This window comes from Octopus sinensis, linkage group LG10 (genome assembly GCF_006345805.1).
Source record: "Octopus sinensis linkage group LG10, ASM634580v1, whole genome shotgun sequence".
Taxonomy (NCBI): Eukaryota; Metazoa; Mollusca; class Cephalopoda; order Octopoda; family Octopodidae; genus Octopus; species Octopus sinensis.
This window is the reverse complement of record NC_043006.1, coordinates 49,475,702-49,483,461: the sequence shown is the minus strand read 5'-3', so window position 1 is coordinate 49,483,461 and position 7,760 is coordinate 49,475,702. Positions and strand designations below refer to the sequence as shown.

General features: G+C 34.9%; 1 protein-coding gene across 1 annotated transcript in view; it reads left to right on the top strand.

Moving 5' to 3' along the window:
* Positions 1-493: 493 nt before the first annotated feature.
* Positions 494-7,760, top strand: part of LOC115216202 (calcitonin gene-related peptide type 1 receptor) — a 36,804-nt gene continuing 29,537 nt past the window's right edge. Inside the window, exon 1 of the mRNA XM_029785401.2 lies at positions 494-650. The gene's annotated coding sequence lies outside the window, so the exon portion shown is untranslated. The remainder of the gene's footprint in view (positions 651-7,760) is intronic.

Genomic DNA, 7,760 nt, shown 5'->3' with positions numbered 1-7,760 from the left:
GAGCGAAAACACCTAAAAGCTCCACAAGGCTCCGGCAGGGGGTGGTGATCCCTGCTGTACTCTTTCACCACTCTTTCTTCTGTTGGCCTGCTCGCTTAGCCAGCGGGGTGGCGTCATTCGAATGCTAAAACAATGCGAACGCATTGTGACCAGCGATGTGTAACTACATCTGATGGACTGGTCGATCACGTGATCACGTGATATATATATATAACGGGAAGGTTTACGAAAATAAACAAAAAACACAGAAAAGAAACAAGGAGAGAAACAAGGAGAGAGAAAAAATGCGTGCAGGAGCTAACGATTCAACATGGCGTTCTGATTTCAGCCAGAAGTCAGAGATCAGACGTTATATATACATATATATATATATATATATATATATATATATATATATATAATTATGTGAGCGAGGAAGGGTATATGTATGCGTGTGTGTGTATTTGTTGAGTACGCATCGTTCTTTGTATATTATTAATGAATTAATTTCTATTTTCAGACCACTTCGAATACAGCAGCGGATCCGTATTCACATCTGTCTCTTCCTCTCTCTAATCTTGACGGCGTTCTCTCATTTTCTTTGGGACATTCTTATTTTCTATAATCAGTTCCGAAATAAAGGTGGAAATTCGAACCTCTCCAGAAACACGGTAAGCAATTTTATACGTATGTGAGAGTGTGCATTATGTGTGTGTGCACGTATGTCTGTGCGTGTGTGTTTGCTTGTGTGTGTGTGTGTGTGTGTGTGTGTGTGTGTGTGTGCCAATGTATGCAGATGTATGTCCCAGGTATTTGAGTCTTTATCTGAGTGACCACGTTGTTATCCAGGATTGAAATAGATTTGGTAGTCATTGTTACTTCTCGACTTCGCACAAACCTTTTTAAACGTCAAACTATCTCCAAGCTCAGATCTGAACAAATCTCTGAGCTTCAGCATGCTGTTAGCTGTTACAGCTTTTCAAATTTCGGATCATTACCTCAGTAACCGACGCAGCACATGAATGAAAAGGTTTTGAGAGTTAACGCCTAGAAAACTGAAACCTTTTCTTAGTACTACACTTTCTTAATACTACACGAGTAGTTCGCCACAGTTATTTATTTCAGTTACCTAACAAGCAATATTTCCATGACCGCACAATGGAGGATAAAATTTTAAGATCACTTCAAGCAAGTCGCTGGAAAAGTCATCCTCTATAGCAAAGTATTTCTTTGACTATAGAGTGGAACAAGTTTTTAATCTCTTGTATGGGTGCGTAATGTGGATGATATACAGAAGGTAGGTTAAGATACTGGAGACCTTCAACAACAAGTATCTCAAAAATTACTTTCAGTCACGTAGCAAGCTAAGTTTATGTACACAGAAGTATCCCACCAAACTAACACCAGCAATATTGATTCTATACTATACATGCGTCAAATGATATAGACTGGACATATTGTGCAAATAACTGACTCATGACTCTTCCGAAGAAGCCTTTACAGCCAGCTATATCATGATCAATTCCTGTCTCTTTGACGTTCAGAGAAGTTAACTATTTTGAAGAAGAGCAATATCAACACTTCTAACGTACGCGTATACATCGCTGCTAGACATGGGACTTAGGATATGGAGCAGAAGCGCATTCATAACTACCACAAGAGACATATATGAGGAGTAATATCTAACCGTCAACAAAACAATTCAAAAACCGGATCTTTACCTTTTGACCGACAGATTTTTAAAATAATTTTTTGTAACTAAGCACTTTCAAACTTCGAACACTGGTAGAATGTGTCACATAAAACATCTTTTACTCTTAGCATTTTTGAGAAAAACTTATATTTAGGAAGTTATTTCACGTTAAAGTTGTAGTATTTCGGTAATTTCAACCAATCAATGACGTGTATTCAGCTGAATAAAATTACTGCCGTTGTTTGTCAAGAACTTCCGGCGGTGTATATTTTGTTTGTCACTGTTATTTATGACAACCCTAACCCTAAAACCCTCACCCTGACCCTAAAACCTTAACCCTAACCCTAAAACCCTAACCCTAACCCTAAAACCTTAAAGCTAAAACCAGTACAAACGCACGAACGATGTCATAAATAACAGTGACAAACGAAATATACACCGCCGGAAGTTCTTGTTGACAAACAACGGCAGTGATTTTATTCAGCTGAATACATGTCATTGATTGGTTGAAATTACCGAAATAGGACAAATTTTAACGTGAAATAACTTCGTAAATATAAGTTTTTCTCGAAAATGCTAAGAGTAGAAGATGTTTTATATGACACATTCTACCAGTGTCCGAAGTTTTAAAGTGTTTAGTTACAAAAAATTATTTTTTAAATCTGTCGGTCAAAAGGTAAAGATCCCAAAAACCAAGTCTTTGACCGATGGTTTTCAGCAAAGATTGGGATCTACAGTCATCGAAGGATCCACACATAGAATGGAAGATAACCATCATCAAATTTGATGAACAACAATAAGAAAGTGTGTCTGTGTCTAGGTCTGTAATGAGCGCGCGCGCACGTGAGTGTGTGGTTGTGTGTGTAATATGAATGTAGCATTTCATTTATACACATTTGGTCGAACGTGTAACTGATAAATATGTCGACCAATTTTATGTTAAGTCTATCATATTATCTCTCAATAATTGATATATGAGTAAAAATTGAAGAGCGTTGTGGTGGAACCAATCAAATTAAAAATAAAATATGTGAAAGTGTGAATGAGCCTCACACAGAGAAACCAACTGACACTTACGCTGAAGAGGAAATCGTCTCTACCAGATTATCTGCCAATTAAACATTTCATGATAACTCCGTGAAACATGAATATCATATCGAAAAGAAACGAACGCGTTCCTGCTGCTAAAGAACCGAAGTAAAATTTAAAACCAACCAAAAGTTTTTTTTGTGTTTTTTTTATGTATATATTTAGTTGAAACTTGAAATGAACGAACGATTTATCAATCCGGAAAACTGCAATTATCTTATAGGATGGAGGGATATTCGTGATATATTCTTGAGTTTGCTGAAACATGATGGACAAAATGTGGAGAAAGTACAGATAATGGTCTCACAGTGGAGAGAGCGAACATGATAACTGTATCGGATTCAGGTCACATAAAAAATACGTTAAAATAGCATAACAATTCCAACAGAATGTTTAAAATAATACAAGAAGCTAAGCATTACGGTATCTTGGTCGCCTTTATTTAGATTTTAATTGGTTGTATTTTGGGGAACAATCGTTGACGTTAAATGCTAAAAGTAAGAAGAAATTGAAATAGCCATACAATGATGAGTAGAAGACTTTAGATCAAGAGCAAGAAGAACCAATTGGTGAAGAAAAAAGAAGTGATTCACTTATTCAAGGTGGCTTGAAGGCAAAAAATAGATTAAATGCTCTTGATATTAAGAAAAGTGTCTTGGAAAAAAACTAAGAGAGGAGTAAGATGATTAGAATTTGCATGACAATGCAAACTAATTATATCAATCAAAATTGATCAGCACAAACCATAAAAAACAATAACAATAACCCAGAGAGATGTATACTATATATATATATATATATATATATATATCTATATATATATATATATATAATAAGCAGATCGATTTTATTCTCATTTTTAAAAAAATATCCAAATGGAGATAAAATTCAAGTATTTCAAATGCAGATTTGTACAGCGATCACAAATTTTAAAAAACAAAAAAAGTTGAGCTCAAATCAGTTGCAAACAATCAGATTACAAGAATAAAATAAATCTTGAAAAATGTTGGGACCCGAATATTGCAAAAGAGTTCAAAGCACAAGTATGAAGTAAAAGTGGCTTTTTAGTGCAATTTTCAGTTTTATTGCATTTAGTATTATTGCTTTCAAATATTTAAAAAAAATTTGCAGGAGCCTTTGAAGAAATAATTGTTTCTTCTATGGGTAAAAGGCCTAAAATTTAGGGGGAACGGATGAAAAGATGAAGGCAAAATCGACTGCATAAGAATTTGAACACAGAGCGTAAAGACGGTGTATTAAACGGTTCTGCCAGCTCACAGCCTTCCTTTGAAGAAATAATAATCGACAGAAAGTTTACTAAAAGGAAGAACGTTAAGATTTCTTTGATAAATATATTTTAATCAGTTGTGATGAAAGAAGAGATCTGAAACGGGAACGGTATGAAAAACTAAATAGTGGAAATGGATTATAGATTGGCTAATAGGAAAATAATTAATAAATTATGGTACCAAAGACATAGAAAGATATCAAATGTCATAGGGCAAAAAACTCAAGATAGGAATACCAAAGAAATGATATCTAAATGTCAAGTTGTTAAAGATAAATATGATAACATACTAAACAAAAGGAATAAAATAAATGATAGATAAAGAGAACACTTTAAAGGAACTTTATTGTCTCAAAGCAGAAGTTTATAACGTGTTAGAATAATTAAGAAAGGAAATTCCCTTTAATAAACAGCACGGATCAACAATCACTTCAAACATGTTATACAAGTAATTAGGAAAGTAAATTGCAATAAATCATCCGGAACAGTTTACACAAATGCCGAATTTTTAAACCCAGGACGTAAATATTTCACTGAGATTCTGCGTGAAATTTGTAATTGTGTTTTATGTGCTGGAGTAAATCGACATAATAAATTGCTTTGCCACTATCAAAGAAAGGAAACTATCAAAGTAGCGAAAACAGCCGTTCAATTAGTTTTATTAACCACCAAAGCAAGGCTTTGCTGAATGTTTTATTCTACTGAAACCAATTATAAAAATGGTGGGTAGTAAAAAACAGGTTGGTTTACAAGAAGAGAGAATAACTGTTAATATTCCAGCAAAAATGTTTGAAATGAGTCAGACTTTTGTCACATCTTTATTGACTAAAAAAAAGGTTTAATTATGTGTGGCAAAGGACGGTAGGGTTTATTATGAGAAAATATTACATCAGCCTACTACTAATAGCAAATGTTATAAAACCATTATACGAAAACGTAAAATACTTGGTTTTTTCCCTGCCAATCCATAAAGTAACTGACAAATAATAAAGTTGGTATCAGACAACAGCGTGAACTTACACCAAAACCTTTCAAATTGCTTTTAGATTTATAATGATGGAATCCCTTGAATCATTTCAATAGAATATAAGGTAGAGAAATATATAATCTCCGTTTTGTCGATGGTTTGGGTTTAAGGGAACAAAATGAAGAACACAAAGATCCAACAACATATCTTGATACAACTGCAAACAGATGTGGTATAAGTACTGGGGGAAAAACTAATAACAAATAGAAAAGGGAAGGTGCTCCAACAAGTTAATGGATTAAAATATTTGATAACAATAACAGAAGAAATCGTATCAGGAAAGAAGTATTGCAATAGCTATGGTGCTTTTGCAAAATCAAATCCTGTCCACAAAAGTAAAATTGTTATGACAACAAATCGATTTTTAACAGCCGTGGTAATTTTGGTTGCACATTGACTTAGAATCAGAGACGTTAGAAGCTAAAATTCAGAAAAAATTATGGCATATGGAACGAAAAGTTATTTTTTAAAAAGGCTTCATATTCCTTATATAGAATAATCGAACTAACAAGAATATTAGGAAAGAAATTGTTCGAATGACTGCGAACCATGAAACACCTTTGTCGGTTGTCATAAGTGTAGAAAATAAAGGAATTTGGTAATGGGACACGAAACAGCGACACCATCATCTTTAAAAAGTAAAGTCATGTTCGGACAAGTCCCTTATAGAAGAGAAATAGGACGACCCCGGAGGGGGTGAGTGATGTAAACAGGGAGGAAAACGTTGGAGACATTAAGTCTACTGAAGAACCAAGGAAGATGAAAGGGGGAAGTTATCTTCTGCTGTGCATCTATGACTTTCTTAGGTTATGCGTTATGGTTGATTGATCGCTTCGATCTTATTTCAAATTTCGCGTTCCTCGTTACAATATTTTATTAGTTTGTACACTTAAAATTACGCGGGAAGTACCAGATTGCAGTCTGGAGTAGGAGAAACTATTTTATAGGATTTACGAATATTCTGGTATTCGCCATAAATCTTTGAATAATAAATAACTTACTTGCTGATCAGTTATTGTTGATATGTTATCGTTTTATCTTCTTGAGAACACCATAGTGAACAACAGTAAAATATATAGCAAGAAATATTATTTCACAACCAAACCATTAGTAGGTATGCTTCACTGTCACAAGTCGTCATCAGCATTATTATCACTTCAGTAGTTTTATTTTTATTACCTGCTTTTACAGCCCAGCACAATGCTACGAAGTTTGAGTACAAACACTTTTTGTTTGATTTTTTTTGCGTTTTCTAATATTTTGTTTTAGTTGTCTTATTTTTATTGCGTTATTTTATTTCGCTGCTCTATTGAGTGTAGTTCTGTGTTCTTGTGTAAGTGCAAGTGTTTCGTTTTGATTTGGCGCTGTCTACGATCTACGTGATGCTTTGTAGCGCTTATTTTCATATTTCTTTTTATCTTTTATCTTTTACCTGTTTCGATCATTGTACTGTGGCCATGCTGGGGCATCACCTTGAAGGGTCTAGTCGAACAAATCTCCCCCGGTACTTACTTCATCAGTCTCTTTTAATGGACCGCTAAATTACGGGAACATAAATCAACACAGGTTGTCAGGTAATAGTGAGGAGTACAGAAACAAGCAGAAACACATACACACACACACACACACCACACACACACACACATACAAACACACACACACACATACACACACATATATATATATATACATATATATATATATATATATATATATATATATATATATAATATATATATATATATATATATATATATATATATGAGGGCTTCCACACAGTTTTTATCTACAAGGCATTAACTGACCCGGTCGGTAGGGCTGAACTTGAAGCCACGTAGTTGCAGACATAGCCTTGCCTGCACCTATAGTCTTATCAATAATAAATCTTGAACTATTATTTGTTTGTCGGCATTCCTTTTTTCTTTCCTAAGTTGAGGGGGAATATTTTAGGTCCATTAAATTAGTATTTAAAATATAGTTCAATATATAATATAAAATATAATGCAGCAAGCTTGCAGAATCATTAGCATTCTGGACGAAATGCTTGGCGGTATTTCGTCCGTTTTAATCTTCCGAGTCGTCTTAGCCTTTCATCCTTTCGGGATCGATAAAATAAGTACTGGGCGAGCACTGGGATTGATATAATAGACATTCTCGCTTTGTGCAACTAATATATAAAATGAAATAATGTATTTTACAGGGATTTTTTCTATTGTCAGTCCCCATATTCAAGATATTTCTATTTCCAAATCTTTTTCTTCGGAGTATTTTACCCCATTCCTTTTAGAGCTACGTTATCGACTATTGGGACTCGAACACTCATTCGAAGGCACTTCCTTCCATTATAGCTCTTGTCAATAATATCTGACTGTTTAACTTTGACCCTCAATCTGTCAGGATTGGTATATCCAACAGTTGTTTGTTCCTTCTCGAGCCACGCCTGGCTCATTAGGGCCGAGTTTCCTGGTTTCTTTGGCGTATAGGTTCCCCACCTGGACGGGACGCCGGTCCGTCGCAGGTGATCTGCAAGATGCAGGAAGAAAGAGTGAGAAAGAGCTGTGGCGAAAGAGTCAGCAGAGGTTGGCTATTACCTTCTGCCGGAGCCGCGTGGAGCTTAGGTGTTTTCGCTCATAAACACACATATCGCCTGGTCTGAGATTCGAACCCGCGAGTCCACTACTCTA